This window comes from Carcharodon carcharias, chromosome 12 (assembly GCF_017639515.1).
Source record: "Carcharodon carcharias isolate sCarCar2 chromosome 12, sCarCar2.pri, whole genome shotgun sequence".
NCBI lineage: Eukaryota > Metazoa > Chordata > Chondrichthyes > Lamniformes > Lamnidae > Carcharodon > Carcharodon carcharias.
Genome location: NC_054478.1, coordinates 11,953,882 through 11,975,964, shown reverse-complemented (window position 1 = coordinate 11,975,964; position 22,083 = coordinate 11,953,882).

Genomic DNA, 22,083 nt, shown 5'->3' with positions numbered 1-22,083 from the left:
GATTGAATCCCGTCCCTCTGAAGAAGCTACTCTCTGACTAAATCCGGTCCCTCCACATCAGCTGTACTGCAATTTAAATCCTGTACCACCGGATCAGATTCTCTCCGATTAAATCCTGTCTCACTGTATCAGCTACTCTCTGACTAAATACCGCTCCTCTGGACCTGCTAATCTTCGATTGAATCCCGTCCCTCCAGATCACCTAATCTCTAAATATTTCCCATCCATCTGGTTCAGCTACTCTCTGATTAAATCCCATCCCTCCAGATAAGCTACTCCCTGATTAAATCCCGGAGGGACGGGAATCAATCAGAGAGTAGCTGATCCAAAAGGAAGGCATTAAATTGGACAGTAGCTACTCTCCGATTGAATCCCCTCATTCCAGATCAGCTACTCTCCAATTAAATCCCATCCCTGTGGATCAGCTGCTTTCCAATTAAATCCTCGCGCGCCGGATCAGCTACTCTCTGATTAAATCCCGCCACACTGGATCAGATACTCTCCGATTAAATCCTTCCCCTCTGGTTCAGCTACTCTTCAAGTGAATTCCATCCCACTGGATCAGCTTCTCTCTGATTAAATCGCATCAATTTGGATCAGCAACTTTCGGATTAAATCCAATCCCTCCTGATCAGCTACTCTCCAATTAAATCCCATCCGTCTGGATCAGCTACTATCTGACTGAATCCTTTCCCTCTGGTTCAGAAAGTCTCTGATTAAATCCCGTCCCATCTGGATCAGATACTCTCCAAATGAATCATTCTACCTTGATCAGATACTCTCCTAGTGAGTCCCGTCCCTCCAGATCAGCTAATTTCTGATTATACCCCGCACCTCCGGATAAGCTAGTCTCCGTTAAAATCCAATCCCTCTTGATCAGCTACCCTCTAATTGTATCCCGTCCATGTGGATCAGTTAACCTCTGTTTAAGTCCTGTCCCTCTGCATCAGGTAAATTGTGATCGAATCCTGTATCTTCAGGATCAGCTACTCTCCGTTTAAATCCCATGCCTCTGGATCAGCTACTCTCTGACTAAATTCCATCCCTTCTGATAAAATACTCTCCGATTCAAACACATCCCTCCTAATCACCCACTCTCCAAATCAAACACATCCCTCTGAATCAGCTACTATACGATTGCATCCCTTCCCTCCAGATAAGCTACTCTCTGATTAAATCCCATCCCTCTGGATCACCTAATCTCCGAATATGTCCCGTAGATCCAGTTCAGCTGCTCTCCGATTAAATCCCATCCCTCCGGATAAACTATTCCTTGATAAAATCCCGGAGGGAGGGGATTCAATCAGAGAGTTGCTGAACCGGAGGGACAGCATTTAATCAGAGAGTAGCTACTTTCCGAGTGAATCACATCCTTCACGATCAGCTACTGTCCAATTAAATCCCATCCCTCTGGATCAGCTACTATCTGATTGAATCCCTTCCCTCTGGTTCAGCTACTCTCCGATTAAATCCCATCCCTCTGGATTAGCTACTCTCTGATTAAATCCCGTCCCTGTAGATCAGCTAATCTCCGATTAAATCCTGTCCCTCTGGATCAGGGGCACTGTGTTGAAACCTGTATCTTCCAGTTCAGCTACTCCCCGTTAAAATCCCATGCCTCCAGATCAGCTACTCTCTGATTAAATTCCATTCCTCCTGATCACATACTCTCCATTTCAAACACATCCCTCCAGATCAGCTACTCTCCAATTAAATCCCGCCACTCTGGATCAGCTACTCTTCGATTGAATCCCATCCCTCCGGGTCAGCTACTCTCTGATTAAATCCCGGACATCCGGATCATTTGCTCTCTGATTATATACCGTCCCTCTGGATCAGCTAATCTCTGATTCACATCCGTCCAGATAATCTACACACCAATTGAATCGCGTCCCTCTCGATCAGCTGCTCTCCGATTAAATCCCGTCCCTCTGGATCAGCTACGCTATGAAAGACTCACATCCGTCTGGATCAATTACTCTCCGATTATATCCTGTCCCTCTGGATCAGCTGCACTCCAATTAATTCCCGTCCATCCGGATAAGCTAATCCCTAATTAAATCCCAACCCTGCGGATCTGCAATGCTCCAAAAAAAACCCATCCCTCCGGATCAGCTACTTGCCGATTAAATCCGGTCTCTCCGGATCAGCTGCACTACAATTGAATCCCTTCCCACCGGATCAGCTAATCTCTGATTGAATATAATCCTCCAGATCAGCTACTCTCCATTTAAATCCCATGCCTCTGGATCAGCTACTCTCTGACTAAATTCCATCCCTCCTGATAAAATACTCTCCGATTCAAACACATCCCTCTGGATCAGATATTATACGATTGCATCCCTTCCCTCCAGATCAGCTACTCTCCAATGCAAACTCATCCCTCCAGTTCAGCTACTCTCTGATTAAATCCCATCCCTACGAATCAGCTGCTTTCAGAAAAAATCCCATCCCTCCGGATCAGCTGCTCTCTGATTAAGTCCCTTCCCTCTGGATCAGATACTGTCCAATTGAATCCCATCCCTCCGGGTCAGCTACTCTCAGATTAAATCCCGTATATCTGGATCATTTGCTCCCTGATTACATAGCGTCCCTCTGGTTCATCTACTCCTATTCAAACACATCCGTCCAGATAAGCTACACACCGATTGAATCGCCTCCCTCTGGACCAGCTGCTTTCTGATTAAATCCCGTCCCTCCAGTTCAGCTACTCTACGAAAGACACCCATTCCTCTGGATCAATTGCTCTCTGATTATATTATGTCCCTCTGGATCAGCTGCACTCCAATTAAATCCCGTCCCTCCGGATTAGCTACTCACCGATTATATTCCGTCCCTCCACATCAGATTCTCTCTAATTAAATAGTGTCCCTCCCGATCAGCTACTCTCTATTTAAATCCAGTCTCACTGTATCAGCTACTCTCCGATTAAATCCCGATCCTCTGGATCTGCTACACTTCGATTGAATCCCGTCCCTCTGGAGAAGCTACTCTCTGATTAAATCCGGTCCCTCCGGATCAGCTGTACTCCATTTAACTCCTGTACCACCGGATCAGCTACTCTCCCATTAAATCCCGTCTCACTGTATCAGCTACTCTCCGATTAAATCCCGCTCCTCCGGACCTGCTAATCTTCAATTGAATCCCGTCCCTCCGGATCTCCAAATATTTCCTGTCCATCTGGTTCAGCTACTCTCTGATTAAATCTCATCCCTCCAGATAAGCTACTCCCTGATTAAATCCCGGAGGGACGGAAATCAATCAGAGAGTTGCTGATCCAGAAGGAAGGCATTAAATTGGACAGTAGCTACTCTCTGATTGAATGCCCTCATTCCAGATCAGCTACTCTCCAATTAAAACCCCTCCCTGCGGATCAGCTGCATTCCAATTAAATCCCAGCGCGCCGGATCAGCTACTCTCTGATTAAATCCCGCCACACTGGATCAGACACTCTCCGATTAAATCCTGCCCCTCTGGTTCAGCTACTCTTCAAGTGAATTCAGTCCCACTGGATCAGATTCTCTCTGATTAAATAGCATCCATCTGGATCAGCAACTGTCAGATTAAATCCAATCGCTCCTGATCAGCTACTCTCCGATTTAATCCCATCCATCTGGATCAGCTACTATCTGACTGAATCCTTTCCTTCTGGTTCAGATACTCTCTGATTAAATCCCATCCCATCTAGATCAGCTACTCTCCAAATGAATCGTTCCACCTTGAACAGATACTCTCCTATTGAGTCCCGTCCTTCCAGATCAGCTACTCTCCGATTATATCCCGCACCTCCGGATAAGCTAGTCTCTGTTAAAATCCAATCCCTCTTAATCAGCTACACTCTAATTGAATCCTGTCCATGAGGATCAGCTAACCTCTGTTTAAATCTTGTCCCTCTGCATCGGGTAAATTGTGATTGAATCCTGTATCTTCAGGATCAGCTACTCTCCGTTTAAATCCCATGCCTCTGGATCAGCTACTCTCTGACTAAATTCCATCCCTCCTGATAAAATACTCTCCGATTCAAACACATCCCTCCTGATCACCCACTCTCCAAATCAAACACATCCCTCTAGATCAGATATTATACGATTGCATCCCTTCCCTCCAGATAAGCTACTCTCCGATCAAATCCCATCCCTCTGGATCTGCTTATCTCCGAATGAATCCCTCCGGATCACCTAATCTCTGAATATGTCCCGTACATCCAGTTCAGCTACACTCTAATTAAATCCCATCCCTCCGGATAAACTGCTCCTTGATAAATCCCGGATGGAGGGGATTCATTCACAGAGTAGCTGATCCGGAGGGACAGCATTTAATCAGAGAGTAGCTACTTTCCGAGTGAATCACATCCTTCCAGTTGAGCTACTGTCCGATTAAATCCCATCCCTCTGGATCAGCTACTATCTCATTGAATCCCTTCCCTCTGGTTCAGCTACCCTCCGATTAAATCCCGTCCCTCTGGATTAGCTACTCTCTGATTAAATCCCGTCCCTGTGGATCAGCTAATCTCCGATTAAATCCTGTCCCTCTGGATCAGAGTCACTGTGATTGAATCCTGTATCTTCCAGTACAGCTTCTCCCCGTTTAATTCCGATGCCTCCAAATCAGCTACTCTCTGATTAAATTCCGTCCCTCCTGATCACATACTCTCCAGTTCAAACACATCCCTCCAGATCAGCTACTCTCCAATTAAATCCCGCCCCTCTGGATCAGCTTCTCTTCGATTGAATCCCATCCCTCCGGGTCAGTTACTCTCCGATTAAATCCCGTACATCCGGATCATTTGCTCTCTGATTATATACCATCCCTCTGGATCAGCTAATCTCTGATTCACATCCGTCCAGATAGGCTACACACCGATTGAATCGTGTCCCTCTCGATCAGCTGCTCTCTGATTAAATCCCGTCCCTCCGGATCAGCTACTTGCCGATTAAATCCAGTCTCTCCAGATCAGCTGCACTACAATTGAATCCCATCCCAAAGGTTCAGCTACTCTCCAATTAAATCCTCCACATCTGAATCTACTACTGTACGATTGAATCCCTTCCCACCGGACCAGCTACTCTCTGATTGAATATCATCCCTCCAGATCAGCTACTCTCCAATGAAAACTCATCCCTCCGGTTCAGCTACTCTCCGAATAAATCCCGTCCCTATGGATCAGCTGCTTTCAGAAAAAATCCCATCCCTCCGGATCAGCTGCTCTCTGATTAAGTCCCTTACCTTCGGATCAGATACTGTCCAATTGAATCCCATCCCTCCGGGTCAGCTATTCTCCATTTAAATCCCGTATATCTGGATCATTTGCTCCCTGATTATATACTGTCCCTCTGGTTCATCTACTGTCCGATTCAAACACATCCGTCCAGATAAGCTACACACCGATTGAATCGCCTCCCTCTGGATCAACTGCTTTCTGATTAAATCCCGTCCCTCCAGTTCTGCTGCTCTACGAAAGACTCCCATCCCTCTGGATCAATTACTCTCTGATTATATCCTGTCCCTCTGGATCAGCTGCACTCCAATTAAATCCCGTCCCTCTAGATCAGCTACTCTCCGATTATATTCCGTCCCTCCACATCAGCTTCTCTCCAATTAAATAGTGTCCCTCCCGATCAGCTACTCTCAGTTTAAATCCATTCTCACTGTATCAGCTACTCTCCGATTAAATCCTGATCCTCTGGATCTGCTATTCTTCGATTGAATCCCGTCCCTCTGGATAAGCTGCTCTCCGACAAAATCTGGTCCCTCTGGATCAGCTGAACTCCAATTTAAATCCTGTACCACCGGATCAGCTACTCTCCGATTAAATCCCATCTCACTGTATCAGCTACTCACCGATTAAATCCCGCTCCTCTGGACCTGCTAATCTTCGATTGAATCCCGTCACTCCGGATCACCTAATCTCCAAATATTACCCGTCCATCTGGTTCAGCTACTCTCTGATCAAATCCCATCTCTCCGGATAAGCTACTCCTTGATTAATTCCCGGAGGGACGGGAATCAATCAGAGAGTAGCTGATCCAGAAGGAAGGCATTAAATTGGACAGTAGCTTCTCTCCGATTGAATCCCCTCATTCCAGATCAGCTACTCTCCAATTGAATCCCATCCCTGTGGATCAGCTGCATTCCAATTAAGTCCCAGCGCGCTGGATCAGCTACTCTCTGATTAACTCCCGCCACACTGGATCAGATACTCTCTGATTAAATCCTGCTCCTATGGTTCAGCTACTCTTCAAGTGAATTCAGTCCCACTGGATCAGCTTCTCTCTAATCAAATCACATCCATCTGGATCAGCAACTTTCGGATTAAATCCAATCGCTCCTGATCAGCTACTCTCCGATTAAATCCCGTCCGTCTGGATCAGCTACTATCTGACTGAATCATTTCCCTCTGGTTCAGATACTCTCTGATTAAATCCCGTCCCATCTGGATCAGCTACTCTCCAAATGAGTCGTTCCACCTTGATCAGATACTCTCCTATTGAGTCCCGTCCTTCCTGACCATCTACTCTCCGATTATATCCCGCACCTCCGGATAAGCTAGTCTCTGTTAAAATCCAATCCCTCTTGATCAGCTACCCTCTAATTGAATCCTGTCCATGCGGATCAGCTAACCTCTGTTTAAATCCTGTCCCTCTGCATCAGGTAAATTGTGATCGAATCCTGTATCTTCAGGATAAGCTACTCTCCGTTTAAATCCCAAGCTTCTGGATCAGCTATTCTCTGACTAAATTCCATCCCTCCTGATAAAATACTCTCCGATTCAAACACATCCCTCCTGATCACCCACTCTCCAAATCAAACACATCCCTCTGGATCAGCTACTATACGATTGCATCCCTTCCCTCCAGATAAGCTACTCTCCGATCAAATCCCATCCCTCTGGATTAGCTACTCTCTGATTAAATCCCGTCCCTCTGGATTAGCTACTCTCTGATTAAATCCCATCCCTCTGGATCAGGGTCACTGTGATTGAATCCTGTATCTTCCAGTGCAGCTACTCCCCGTTTAATTCCGATGCCTCCAAATCAGCTACTCTCTGATTAAATTCCGTCCCTCCTGATCATATACTCTCCAATTCAAACACATCCCTCCAGATCGGCTACTCTCCAATTAAATCCCGCCACTCTGGATCAGCTACTCTTCGATTGAATCCCATCCCTCTAGGTCAGTTACTCTCCGATTAAATCCCGTACATCCGGATCATTTGCTCTCTGATTATATACCGTCCCTCTGGATCAGCTAATCTCTGATTCACATCCGTCCACATAAGCTACACATCGATTGAATCGTGTCCCTCTCGATCAGCTGCTCTCCGATTAAATCCCGTCCCTCCGGATCAACTACTCTATGAAAGACTCCCATCCATCTGGATCAATTACTTTCTGATTATATCCTGTCCCTCTGGATCAGCTGCACTCCAATTAAATCCCGTCCTTCCGGATAAACTAATCCCTGATTAAATCCCATCCCTCCGGATATGCTATGCTCCGAATAAAACCCGTCCCTCCGGATCAGCTATTTGCCGATTAAATCCGGTCTCTCCAGATCAGCTGCACTACAATTGAATCCCATCCCAAAGGTTCAGCTACTCTCCAATTAAATCCTCCACATCTGAATCTACTACTGTTCGATTGAATCCCTTCCCACCGGACCAGCTACTCTCTGATTGAATATCATCCCTCCAGATCAGCTACTCTCCAATGAAAACTCATCCCTCCGGTTCAGCTACTCTCCGAATAAATCCCGTCCCTATGGATCAGCTGCTTTCAGAAAAAATCCCATCCCTCCGGATCAGCTGCTCTCTGATTAAGTCCCTTACCTTCGGATCAGATACTGTCCAATTGAATCCCATCCCTCCGCGTCAGCTATTCTCCATTTAAATCCCGTATATCTGGATCATTTGCTCCCTGATTATATACTGTCCCTCTGGTCATCTACTGTCCGATTCAAACACATCCATCCAGATAAGCTACACACCGATTGAATCGCCTCCCTCTGGATCAGCTGCTTTCTGATTAAATCCCGTCCCTCCAGTTCTGCTGCTCTACGAAAGACTCCCATCCCTCTGGATCAATTACTCTCCGATTATATCCTGTCCCTCTGGATCAGCTGCACTCCAATTAAATCCCGTCCTTCCGGATCAGCTACTCTCTGATTATATTCCGTCCCTCCACATCAGCTTCTCTCTGATTAAATAGTGTCCCTCCCAATCTGCTACTCTCAGTTTAAATCCAGTCTCACTGTATCAGCTACTCTCCGATTAAATCCCGATCCTCTGGATCTGCTATTCTTCGATTGAATTCCGTCCCTCTGGATAAGCTGCTCTCCGACGAAATCTGGTCCCTCTGGATCAGCTGTACTCCAATTTAAATCCTGTACCACCGGATCTGCTACTCTCCGATTAAATCCCATCTCACTGTATCAGCAACTCTCCGATTAAATCCCTCTCCTCCGGACCTGCTAATCTTCGATTGAATCCCGTCCCTCCGGATCACCTAATCTCCAAATATTACCCATCCATCTGGTTCAGCTACTCTCTGATCAAATCCCATCTCTCCGGATAAGCTACTCCTTGATTAAATCCCGGAGGGACGGGAATCAATCAGAGAGTAGCTGATCCAGAAGGAAGGCATTAAATTGGACTGTAGCTACTCTCCGATTGAATCCCCTCATTCCAGATCAGCTACTCTCCAATTAAATCCCGTCCCTGTGGATCAGCTGCTTTCCAATTAAATCCCAGCGCACCGGATCAGCTACTCTCCAATTAAATCCCGTCCCTGTGGATCAGCTGCATTCCAATTAAGTCCCAGCGCGCTGGATCAGCTACTCTCTGATTAACTCCCGCCACACTGGATCAGATACTCTCGGATTAAATCCTGCTCCTATGGTTCAGCTACTCTTCAAGTGAATTCAGTCCCACAGGATCAGCTTCTCTCTAATTAAATCGCATCCATCTGGATCAGCAACTTTCGGATTAAATCCAATCGCTCCTGATCAGCTATTCTCCGATTAAATCCGGTCCGTCTGGATCAGCTACTATCTGACTGAATCATTTCCCTCTGGTTCAGATACTCTCTGATTAAATCCCGTCCCATCTAGATCAGCTACTCTCCAAATGAATCGTTCCACCTTGATCAGATTCTCTCCTATTGAGTCCCGTCCTTCCTGATCAGCTAATGTCCGATTATATCCCGCACCTCCGGATAAGCTAGTCTCTGTTAAAATCCAATCCCTCTTGATCAGCTACCTCTAACTGACTCCTGTCCATGCGGATCAGCTAACCTCTGTTTAAATCCTGTCCCTCTGCATCAGGTAAATTGTGATCGAATCCTGTATCTTCTGGATCATCTACTCTCCGTTTAAATCCCATGCCTCTGTATCAGCTACTCTCTGACTAAATTCCATCCCTCCTGATAAAATACTCTCCGATTCAAACACATCCCTCCTGATCACCCACTCTCCAAATCAAACACATCCCTCTGAATCAGCTATTATACGATTGCATCCTTCCCTCCAGATAAGCTACTCTCCGATCAAATCCCATCCCTCTGGATCTGCTTATCTTCAATTGAATCCCTTCCCTCCGGATCACCTAATCTCCGAATATGTCCCGTCCATCCAGTTCAGCTACTCTCCAATTAAATTCCATCCCTCCGGATAAACTACACTGTGATAAAATCCCGGAGGGATGGGATTCAATCAGAGAGTAGCTGATCCGGAGGAACAGCATTTAATCAGAGAGTAGCTACTTTCCGAGTGAATCCCATCCTTCCAGATCAGCTACTATCCGATTAAATCACATCCCTCTGGATCAGCTACTATCTGATTGAATCCCTTCCCTCTGTTTCAGCTACTCTCTGATTAAATCCCATCCCTCGGCATTAGATACTCTCTGATTAAATCCCATCCCTCCGGATCTGCTATGCTCCGAATAAAACCCGGCCCTCCGGTTCAGCTACTTGCCGATTAAATCCGGTCTCTCTGGATCAGCTGCACTACAATTGAATCCCATCCCACCGGTTCATCCACTGTCCAATTAAATGCCGCCCATCTGAATCAACTACTGTACGATTGAATCCCTTCCCACCGGATCAGCTACTCTCTGATTGAATATCATCCCTCCAGATCACCTACTCTCCAATGAAAACTCATCCCTCTGGTTCAGCTACTCTCCGATTAAATCCCGTCCCTACAGATCAGCTGCTTTCTGAAAAAATCCCTTCCCTCCGGACCAGCTGCTCTCTGATTAAGTCCCTTCCCTCAGGATCAGATACTGTCCAATTGAATCCCATCCCTCCGGGTCAGCTACTCTCCGATTAAATCCCGTATATCTGGGTCATTTGCTCACTGATTATATACCGTCCCTCTGGTTCAGCTACTCTCCGATTCAAACACATCCGTACAGAAAAGCTACACACCGATTGAACTGCATCCCTCTGGATCAGCTGTTTTCTGATTAAATCCCGTCCCTCCAGTTCTGCTACTCTACGAAAGACTCCCATCCCTCTGGATCAATTACTCTCCGATTATATCCTGTCCCTCTGGATCAGCTGCACTCCAATTAAATCCCGTCCCTCTGGATCAGCTACTCTCCGATTATATTCCGTCCTTCCGCATCAGCTTTTCTCCGATTAAATATTGTCCCTCCCGATCAGCTACTCTCTGTTTAAATCCAGTCTTACTGTATCAGCTACTCTCGGATTAAATCCCGATCCTCTGGGTCTGCTACTCTTCGATTGAATCCCATCCCTCTGGAGAAGATACTCTCCGACTAAATCCGGTCCCTCTGGAGCAGCTGTACTCCAGTTTAAATCCTGTACCACCGGATCAGCTACTCTCCGATTAAATCCCGTCTCACTGTATCAGCTACTCTCCGATTAAATCCCGCTCCTCTGGACCTGCTAATCTTCTATTGAATCCCGTCCCTCCGGATCACCTAATCGCCAAATAGTTCCCATCCATCTGGTTCAGCTACTCTCTGATTAAATCCATTCCCTCCCGATAAGCTACTCCCTGATTAAATCCCAAAGGGACGGGAATCAATCAGAGAGTAGCTGATCCAGAAGGAAGGCATTAAATTGGAAAGTAGCTAATCTCCGATTGAATCCCCTCATTCCAGATCAGCTATTCTCCAATTAATTCCCGTCCCTGTGGATCAGCTGCATTCCAATTTAATCTCCGCGCGCCGGATCAGCTACTCTCTGATTAAATCCCGCCACACTGGATCAGATACTCTCCGATTAAATCCTTCCCCTCTGGTTCAGCTACTCTTCAAGTGAATTCCGTCCCACTGGATCAGCTTCTCTCTGATTAAATCGTATCCATCTGGATCAGCAACTTTCGGATTAAATCCAATCCCTCCTGATCAGCTACTCTCCGATTAAATCCCGTCCGTCTGGATCAGCTACTATCTGACTGAATCCTTTCCCTCTGGTTCAGATATTGTCTGATTAAATCCCGTCCCATCTGGATCAGAGACTCTCCAAATGAATCGTTCCACCTTGATCAGATACGCTCCTATTGAGTCCCGTCCCTCCAGATCAGCTACTCTCCGATTATATCCCAAACCTCCGGATATGATTGTCTCCATTAAAATCCAATCCCTCTTGATCAGCTACCCGCTAATTGAATCCCGTCCATGCGGATCAGCTAACCTCTGTTTAAATCCTGTCCCTCTGCATCAGGTAAATTGTGATTGAATCCTGTATTTTCAGGATCAGCTACTCTCCGTTTAAATCCCATGCCTCTGGATCAGCTACTCTCTGACTAAATTCCATCCCTCCTGATAAAATACTCTCCGATTCAAACACATCCTTCCTGATCGCCCACTCTCCAAATCAAGCACATCCCTCTCGATCAGCTACTATACGATTGCATCCCTTCCCTCCAGAAAAGCTACACTCCGATTAAATCCCATCCCTCTGGATCTGCTTACCTTCGATTGAATCCCGTCCCTCAGGATCATCTAATCTCCGAATATGTCCCATACATCCAGTTCAGCTACTCTCCAATTAAAACCCATCCCTCCGGATAAACTACTCCGTTATAAAATCCCGGAGGGAGGGGATTCAATCACAGAGTAGCTGATCTGGAGGGACAGCATTTAATCAGAGAGTAGCTACTTTCCGAGTGAATCCCATCCTTCCAGATCAGCTACTGTCCGTTTAAATCCCATCCATCTGGACCAGCTACGATCTGATTGAATCCCTTCCCTCTGCTTCAGCTACTCTCCGATTATATCCCATCCCTGTGGATTAGATACTCTCTAAATAAATCCCGTCCCTGCGGATCAGCTAATCTCCGATTAAATCCTGTCCCTCTGGATCAGGGTCACTGTGATTGAATCCTGTATCTTCCAGTTCAGCTACTCCACGTTTAAATCCGATGCCTCCAGATCAGCTAATCTCTGATTAAATTCCGTCCCTCCTGATCACATACTCTCCAATTCAAACACATCCCTCAGATCAGCTACTCTCCAATTAAATCCCACCCTCTGGATCAGCTACCCTTCGATAGAATCCCATCCTTCCGGGTCAGTTACTCTCCGATTAAATCCCGTACATCCGGATCATTTGTTCTCCAATTATATACCGTCCCTCTGGATCAGCTGCACTCCAATTAAATCCCATCCCTCCGGATCAGCTACTGTCCGATTATATTCCGTCCCTCCGCATCAGCTTCTCTCCGATTAAATAGTGTCCCTCCCGATCAGCTACTCTCTGTTTAAATCCAGTCTCACTTTATCAGCTACTCTCCGATTAAATCCCGTTCCTGCGGATCTGCTACTCTTCGATTGAATCCTGTCCCTCTGGAGAAGCTACTCTCTGATTAAATCCGGTCCCTCCGGATCAGCTGTACTCCAATTTAAATCCTGTACCACCGGATCAGCTACTCTCCCATTAAATCCCGTCTCACTGTATCAGCTACTCTCTGATTAAATCTCGCTCCTCCGGACCTACTAATCTTCGATTTAATCCCCTCCCTCCAGATTACCTCATCTCCAAATATTTCCCGTCCATCTGGTTCAGCTACTCTCTGATTAAATCCCATCCCTCCGGATAATCTACTCCCTGATTAAATCCCAGAGGGACGGAAATCAATCAGAGAGTAGCTGATCCAGAAGGAAGGCATTAAATTGGACAGTAGCTACTCTCTGATTGAATCCCCTCATTCCAGATCAGCTACTCTCTAATTAATTCTTGTCCCTGCAGATCAGCTGCATTCCAATTAAATCCCAGCGTGCCAGATCAGCTACTCTCTGATTAAATCCTGCCACACTGGATCACATACTCTCCAATTAAATCCTGCCCCTCTGGTTCAGCTACTCTTCAAGTGAATTCCATCCCACTGGATCAGCTTCTCTCTGATTAAATCGCATCCATCTGGATCAGCAACTTTCAGATTAAATCCAATCCCTCCTGATCAGCTACTCTCCGATTAAATCCCATCCGTCTGGATCAGCTACTATCTGACTGAAAACTTTCCCTCTGGTTCAGATACCCTCTGATTAAATCCCGTCCTATCTGGATCATCTACTCTCCAAATGAATCGTTCCATCTTGATCAGATACGCTCCTATTGAGTCCCGTCTCTCCAGGTCAGCTACTCTCTGATTATATCCCTCACCTCCGGATAAGCTAGTCTCTGTTAAAATCCAATCCCTCTTAATCAGCTACCCTCTAATTGAATCCCGTCCATGCGGATCAGCTAACCTCTGTTTAAATCCTGTCCCTCTGCATCAGGTAAATTGTGATTGAATCCTGTATCTTCAGGATCAGCTACTCTCCGTTTAAATCCCATGCCTCTGGATCAGCTACTCTCTGACTAAATTCCATCCCTCCTGATAAAATACTCCGTTAAAATATTCCGTTATAAAATCACGGAGGGAGGGGATTCAATCACAGAGTAGCTGATCTGGAGGGAAAACATTTACTCAGAGAGTAGCTACTTTCCGATTGAATCCCATCCTTCCAGATCAGCTACCCTCCGATTATATCCCATCCTTGTGGATTACTTACTCTGATTAAATCCCGTCCCTGCGGATCAGCTAATCTCTGATTAAATACTGTCCCTCTGGATCAGGGTCACTGTGATTGAATGCTGAATCTTTCAGTTCAGCTACTCCCCGTTTAAATTCCATGCCTCCAGATCAGCTACTCTCTGATTAAATTCCGTCCCTCCTGATCACATGCTCTCCAATTCAAACACATCACTCCTGATCAACTACTCTCCAATTAAATCCCGCCACTCTGGATCAGCTACTCTTCGATTGAATCCCATCCCTCCGGGTCAGCTACTCTCCGATTAAATCCCGTACATCCGGATCGTTTGGTCCCTGATTATATACCGTCCCTATGGATCAGCTAATCTCTGATTCACATCCGTCCAGATAGGCTACACACCAATTGAATCGCGTCACTCTCGATCAGCTGCTCTCTGATTAAATCCCGTCCCTCCCGATCAGCTACTCTACGAAAGACTCCCATCCGTCTGGATCAATTACTCTCCGATTATATCCTGTCCCTCTGGATCAGCTGCACTCCAATTAAATCCCGTCCTTCCGGATAAACTAATCCCTGATTAAATCCCATCCCTCTGGATCTGCTATGCTCCGGATAAACCCCGTCCCTCCGGATCAGCTACTTGCCGATTATATCCTGTCTCTCCGGATCAGCTTCACTACAATTAAATCCCATCCCATCGGTACAGCTACTCTCCAATTAAATCCCGCCCATCTGAATCATTTACTGTTCGATTGAATCCCTTCCGACCGGATCAGCTACTCTCTGATTGAATAACATCCCTCCAGATCAGAAACTCTCCAATGAAAACTCATCCCTCCAGTTCAGCTACTCTCCGATTAAATCCCGTCCCTATGGATCAGCTGCCTTCTGAAAAAATCCCAGCCCTCCAGATCAGCTGCTCTCTGATTAAATCCCTTCCCTCTGGATCAGATACTGTCCAAATGAATCCCATCCCTCTGGGTCAGCTACTCTCCGATTAAATCCTGTATATCTGGATCATTTGCTCTCTGATTATATACCATCCCTCTGGTTCAGCTACTATCCGATTCAAACACATCCGACCAGGTAAGCTACACACCGATTGTCTCGCGTCCCTCTGGATCAGCTGCTTTCTGATTAAATCCCGTCCCTCCAGTTCAGCTACTCTATGAAAGACTCCCATCCCTGTGGATCAATTACTCTCCGATTATATCCTGTCCCTCTGGATCAGTTGCACTCCAATTAAATCCTGTCCCTCTGGATCAGCAACTCTCCGATTATATTCCGTCCCTCCGCATCAGCTTCTCTCCGATTAAACATTGTCCCTCCGGAGCAGCTACTCTCTGTTTAAATCCAGTCTCACTGTATCAGCTACTCTCGGATTAAATCCCGATCCTCCGGATCTGCTACTCTTCGATTGAATCCTGTCCATCTGGAAAAGCTACTCTTCGATTAAATCCAGTCCCTCCGGATCAGCTGTACTCCAATTTAAATCCTGTACCACCGGATCAGCTACTCTCCCATTAAATCCCGTCTCACTGTATCAGCTACTCTCCGATTAAATCCGGCTCCATTGGACCTGCTAATCTTCATTTGAATCCTGTCCCTCTGGATCACCTAATCTCCAAATATTTCCTGTCCATCTGGTTCAGCTACTCTCTGATTAAATCCCATCCCTCCGGATAAGCTACTCCCTGATGAAATCCAGGAGGGATGGGAATCAGTCAGAGAGTAGCTGATCCAGAATGGAGGCATTAAATTGGACAGTAGCTACTCTCCGATTGAATCCCCTCATTCCAGATCAGCTACTCTCCAATTAAATCCCATCCCTCTGGATAAACTACTCCGTGATAAAATCCTGGAGAGAGGGGATTCAATCAGAGAGTAGTTGATCCGGAGGGACAGCTTTTATTCAGATAGTAGCTATTTTCCGAGTGAATCCCATCCTTGCAGATCAACTACTCTCCGATTAAATCCCATCCCTCTGGATCAGCTACTATCTGATTGAAAACCTTCCATCTGGTTCAGCTACTCTCCGATTAAATCCCATCCCTCTGGATTTGCCAATCTCTGATTAAATCCCGTCGCTGTGGATCAGCTAATCTCTGATTATATCCTGTCCCTCTGGATCAGGGTCACTGTGATTGAATCCTGTATCTTTCAGTTCAGCTACTCCCTGCTTAAATCCCATGCCCCCAGATCAGCTACTCTCTGATTAAGTTCCGTCCCTCCAGATCACTTTCTCTCCAATTCAAACATATCCCTCCAGATCAGCTACTCTCCAATTAAATCCCACCCCTCTGGATCAGCTACTCTTCGATTGAATCACGTCCCACTGGATCAGCTATTCTCTGATTAAAACCCTTCCCTCCGGATCAACTAATCTATGATTGAATCCCAGCCTTCCAGATCAGCTACTCTCCGATTAAATCCCGTCCTTCCGGAACGGCAAGACTCCTAGTGAATCCCGTCACTCCAAATCAGCTTGATTGATCTGGAAGGCTGGGATTCAATGAGAGATTACCTGATCCGGAGCGAAGGGTTTTAATGAGAGAATAGCTGATCCGGTGGGACGTGATTCAATCGAAGAGTAGCTGATCCGGAGGGGCGGGATTTAATTGGAGAGTAGCTGATCTGGAGGGATGTGTTTGAATTGGTGAGTATGTGATCAGGAGGGACGGAATTTAATCAGAGAGTAGCTAATCTGGAGGCATGGGATTTAAACAAGGAGTAGCTGAACTGGAAGATACAGGATTCAATCACAGTGACCCTGATCCAGAGGGACAGGATTTAATTGGAGATTAGCTGATCCGGAGGGACGGGATATAATCAGAGAGTAGCTAATCCAGATGGATGGGATTTAATTGGAGAGTAGCTGAAGCAGGGGGAAGGGATTCAATCAGATAGTAGCTGATCCAGATGGATGGGATTTAATCGCACAGTAGCTGATCTGGAAGGATGGGATTCACTCGGAAAGTAGCTACTCTCTGATTAAATGCTCTCCCGAGTGAATCCCATCCTTCCAGATCAGCTACTGTCCGATTAAATCCCATCACTCTGGATCAGCTAATATCTGATTGAATCCCTTCCCTCTGGTTCAGCTACTCTCCGATTAAATCCCATCCCTTTGGATTAGCTACTCTCTGATTAAATCCCGTCCCTCCAGATCAGCTAATCTCCGAATAAATCCTGTCCCTCTGGATCAGGATCACTGTGATTGAATCCTGTATCTTCCAGTTCAGCTACTCCCCGTTTAAATACCATGCCTCCAGATCAGCTACTCTCTGATTCAATTCCGTCGCTCCTGATCACATACTCTCCAATTCAAACACATCCCTCCAGATAAGCTACTCTCCGATTAAATCTCATCCCTCTGGATCTGCTACTGTTCGATGGAATCCCGGCCCTCCGGATCACCTAATTTCCGAATATGTCCCCTCCTTCCAGTTCAGCTACTTTCCAATTAAATCCCATCCCGCCGCATAAACTACACGGTGATTAAATCCCTGAGGGAGGGGATTCAATCAGAGAGTAGCTGATCTGGAGGGACGGCATTTACTCAGAGAGTAGTTCCTACCCGATTGAATCCCATCCTTCCAGATCAGCTACTGTCCGATTAAATGATTAAATCCCTTCCCTCTGGTTCAGCTACACTGAGATTAAATTCCATCCCTCTGGATTATCCACTCTCTGATTGAATCCTGTCCCTGCGGATCAGCTAATTTCTGATTAAATGCTGTCCCTCTGGATCCGGTACACTGTGATTGAATCTTTTATCTTCCGGATCAGCTACTCTCCATTTAAATGCCATGCCTCCAGATCAGTTACTCTCGGATTAAATTCCATCCCTGCTGATCACATACTCTCCAATTCAAACAAATCCCTAAAGATCAGCTACTCTCCAATTAAATGCCACCCCTCTGGATCAGCTACTCTTCGATTGAATCACGTCCCACCGGATCAGCTATTCTCTGATTTATAACCTTCCCTCCGGATCAACTAATCTCGGATTGAATCCCAGCCTTCCAGATTAGCTACACTCCGATTAAATCCCGTTCTTCCGGAACGGCTAGATTCCTACTGAATCCCGTCACTCCAGATCAGCTACTCTCCGATTATATCCCGCACCTCTGGATAAGCTAGTCTCCGGTCAAATCCCATCCCTCTCGATCAGCTAATCCCTGATTTAATCCCGTCCCTGCGGATCAGCTAATCTCCGATTAAAACCTTTCACTCTGGATCAGCTACACTGTGATTGACTGCTGTATCTTCCGGATCAGCTACTCTCTGTTTAAATCCCATGCCTCTGGATCAGCTGCTCTCTGATTAAATTCCGTCCCTCCTGGTCACCTAAACTCGAATTCAAACACATCCCTCCAGATCAGCTACTCTCCAATTAAATCCCGCCCCTCTGGATCAGCTACTCTTCAATTGAATCACGTCCCACCGGATCAGCTATTCTCTGATTAAAACCCTTCCCTCCGGATCAGCTAATCTGTGATTGAATCTCAGCCTTCCAGATCAGCTACTCTCCGATTAAATCCCGTCCTTCCGGAACGGCTAGACTCCTACTGATTCCCTTCACTCCAGATCAGCTACTCTCCAATTAAATCCCGCCCCTCTGGATCAGCTACTCTTCGATTGAATGACGTCCCACCGGATCAGCTATTCTCTCATTAATACCCTTCCCTCTGGATCAGCTAATCTCTGATTGAATCCCAGCCTTCCAGATCAGCTGCTCTCCGATTATATCCGGCACTTCCGGATAAGCCAGTCTCCATTTAAATCCCAACCCTCTTGATCAGCTACTCCCTGATTGAAACCCGTCACTGCGGATCATCTAATCTCCGATTAAATCCTTTCACTCTGGATCAGCTACACTCTGATTGACTCCTGTATCTTCTGGATCAGATACTCTCTGTTTAAATCCCATGCCTCCGGATCAGCTACTCTCTGATTAAATTCCGTCCCTCCTGGTCACCTAAACTCGAATTCAAACACATCCCTCCAGATCAGCTACTCTCCAATTAAATCCCGCCCCTCTGGATCAGCTACTCGTCGATAGAATCATGTCCCACCGGATCAGCTATTCTCTGATTAAAAGCCTTCCCTCCAGATAAGCTAATCTCTGAATGAATCCCATCCTTCCGGATCAGCTACTCTCCGATTATATCCGGCACTTCCGGATAAGCCAGTCTCCATTTAAATCCCAACCCTCTTGATCAGCTACTCCCTGATTGAAACCCGTCACTGCGGATCATCTAATCTCCGATTAAATCCTTTCACTCTGGATCAGCTACACTCTGATTGACTCCTGTATCTTCTGGATCAGATACTCTCTGTTTAAATCCCATGCCTCCGGATCAGCTACTCTCTGATTAAATTCCGTCCCTCCTGGTCACCTAAACTCGAATTCAAACACATCCCTCCAGATCAGCTACTCTCCAATTAAATCCCGCCCCTCTGGATCAGCTACTCGTCGATAGAATCATGTCCCACCGGATCAGCTATTCTCTGATTAAAAGCCTTCCCTCCAGATAAGCTAATCTCTGAATGAATCCCATCCTTCCGGATCAGCTACTCTCCGATTAAATACCCTCCTTCCGGAACGGCTAGTCTCCTACTGAATACCGTCCCTCCAGATCTGCTACTCTCTGATTATATCCCGCATTCCGGATAAGCTAGACTCCATTTAAATCCCATCCCTCTCGATCAGCTACTCCCTGATTGAATCCCGTCCCTGCGGATCAGCTAAGCTCTGATTAAATCCTGTCCCTTTGGATCAGCTACACTGTGATTAAATCCTGTATCTTCCGGATCAGCTACTTCCTATAAAAATCCCATGCCTTCGGATTAGCTACTCCCTGATTGAATCCCGTCCCTGCAGATCATCTAATCTCCGATTACATCCTGTCCCTCTGGATCAGCTACACTGTGATTGTATCCTGTATCTTCCAGATCATCTAATCTCCGTTTAAATGCCAATGCCTCTGAGTCGGCTACTCTCTGATTAAATTCTTTCCCTCCTGATCACATACTCTCCGATTTAAACACATCCTTCCGGATCAGCCACTATACGATTGCATCCCTTCCCTCCAGATAAGCTAATCTCTGAATGAATCCCATCCTTCCGGATCAGCTACTCTCCGATTAAATACCCTCCTTCCGGAATGGCTAGTCTCCTACTGAATACCGTCCCTCCAGATCTGCTACTCTCTGATTATATCCCGCATTCCGGATAAGCTAGACTCCATTTAAATCCCATCCCTCTCGATCAGCTACTCCCTGATTGAATCCCGTCCCTGCGGATCAGCTAAGCTCTGATTAAATCCTGTCCCTTTGGATCAGCTACACTGTGATTAAATCCTGTATCTTCCGGATCAGCTACTTCCTATAAAAATCCCATGCCTTCGGATCAGCTACTCCCTGATTGAATCCCGTCCCTGCAGATCATCTAATCTCCGATTACATCCTGTCCCTCTGGATCAGCTACACTGTGATTGTATCCTGTATCTTCCAGATCATCTAATCTCCGTTTAAATGCCAATGCCTCTGGGTCGGCTACTCTCTGATTAAATTCTTTCCCTCCTGATCACATACTCTCCGATTTAAACACATCCTTCCGGATCAGCCACTATACGATTGCATCCCTTCCCTCCAGATAAGCTACTCTCCAATTAAATCCCGTCCCACCCTAGCAGCTACTCTCCGATTAAATCCTGCCCCTCCGGATCTGCTACTCTTCGATTGAATCCCAGCCCTCCGGATCACCTAATCTCCGAATATGTCCCGTCCATTCAGTTCAGCTACTCTCCAATTAAAACCCATCCCTCCGGACAAACTACTCCGTGATAAAATCCCGGAGGGAGGGGATTCAATCAGAGAGTAGCTGATCCGGAGGGACGGCATTTAATCAGAGAGTAGCTACTTTCCGAGTGAATCCCATCCTTCCAGATCAGCTACTGTCCGATTAAATCCCATCCCTCTGGATCAGCTACTCTCTGATTGAATCCTTCCCTCTGGTTCAGCTACTCTCCGATTAAATCCCATCCCTCTGGATTAGCTACTCTCTGATTGAATCCCAGCCCTGCGGATAAGCTAATCTCTGATTAAATAACATAAGTCCTGATCAGCCACTATCTGATTAAATCCCATCGCTCTGGATCAGCTACTCTCCAATTCAATCCCATCCCTTCGGATCAGCTACTCTCTGATTTTATCCCGTCCCTAGGTATCAGCTACTCTCCGATTAAATCCCGTACCTCCAGATCAGCTACTCTCTGATTCCAACCCGTCCCTCCGGATCAGCTACTCTCCGATTAAACCCCGTCCCACTGGATCTGCTACACTCTGATTAAATTCTGTCCTTCCTGATGAGATACTCTCCGATTCAAACCCGTCCATCCGGATCAGCCACTCTCCGATTAAATCCCATCCCTCTGTTTCAGTTTCTCTCCGATTAAATCCCATCCCTCCAGAACAGCTAGTCTCCTATTGAATCCCAGCCCTCCAGATCAGCTACTCTCTGATTATATCCCGTTTCTCCGGATCAGTTGCTCTCCGTTTAAATTCCATCTCTCTGGAACATCTACTCTCTGATTAAATTCCGTCCCTCCTGATCAGCTACTTTCTGATTAAATCCCATTTGTCCTGATCAGCTGCAATCTGATTGAATCCCGTCCGTCAGGCTCATCTACTCTCTGATTAAATCCCTTCCCATCTGGATCAGCTACTCTCCAAATGAATCGTTCCATCTTGATCAGATACTCTCCTACTGAATCCTGTCCCTCCAGATCAGCAATTCTCCGATTATATCCCGCAACTCCAGATAAGCTAGTCTCCGTTTAAATCCCATCCCTCTGGATCAGCTACTTTCAGATTGAATCCTGTCCCTGAGGATCAGCTAACCTCTGATTAAATCCTGTCTCTCTGGATCAGGTACACTGTGATTTAATCCTGTATCTTCCGGATCACCTACTCTCCATTTAAATCCCATGCCTCCGGATCAGCTACTCTCTGATTAAATCCCATCGCTCCGGATCAGCTACTCTCTGATTAAATCCCATCGCATC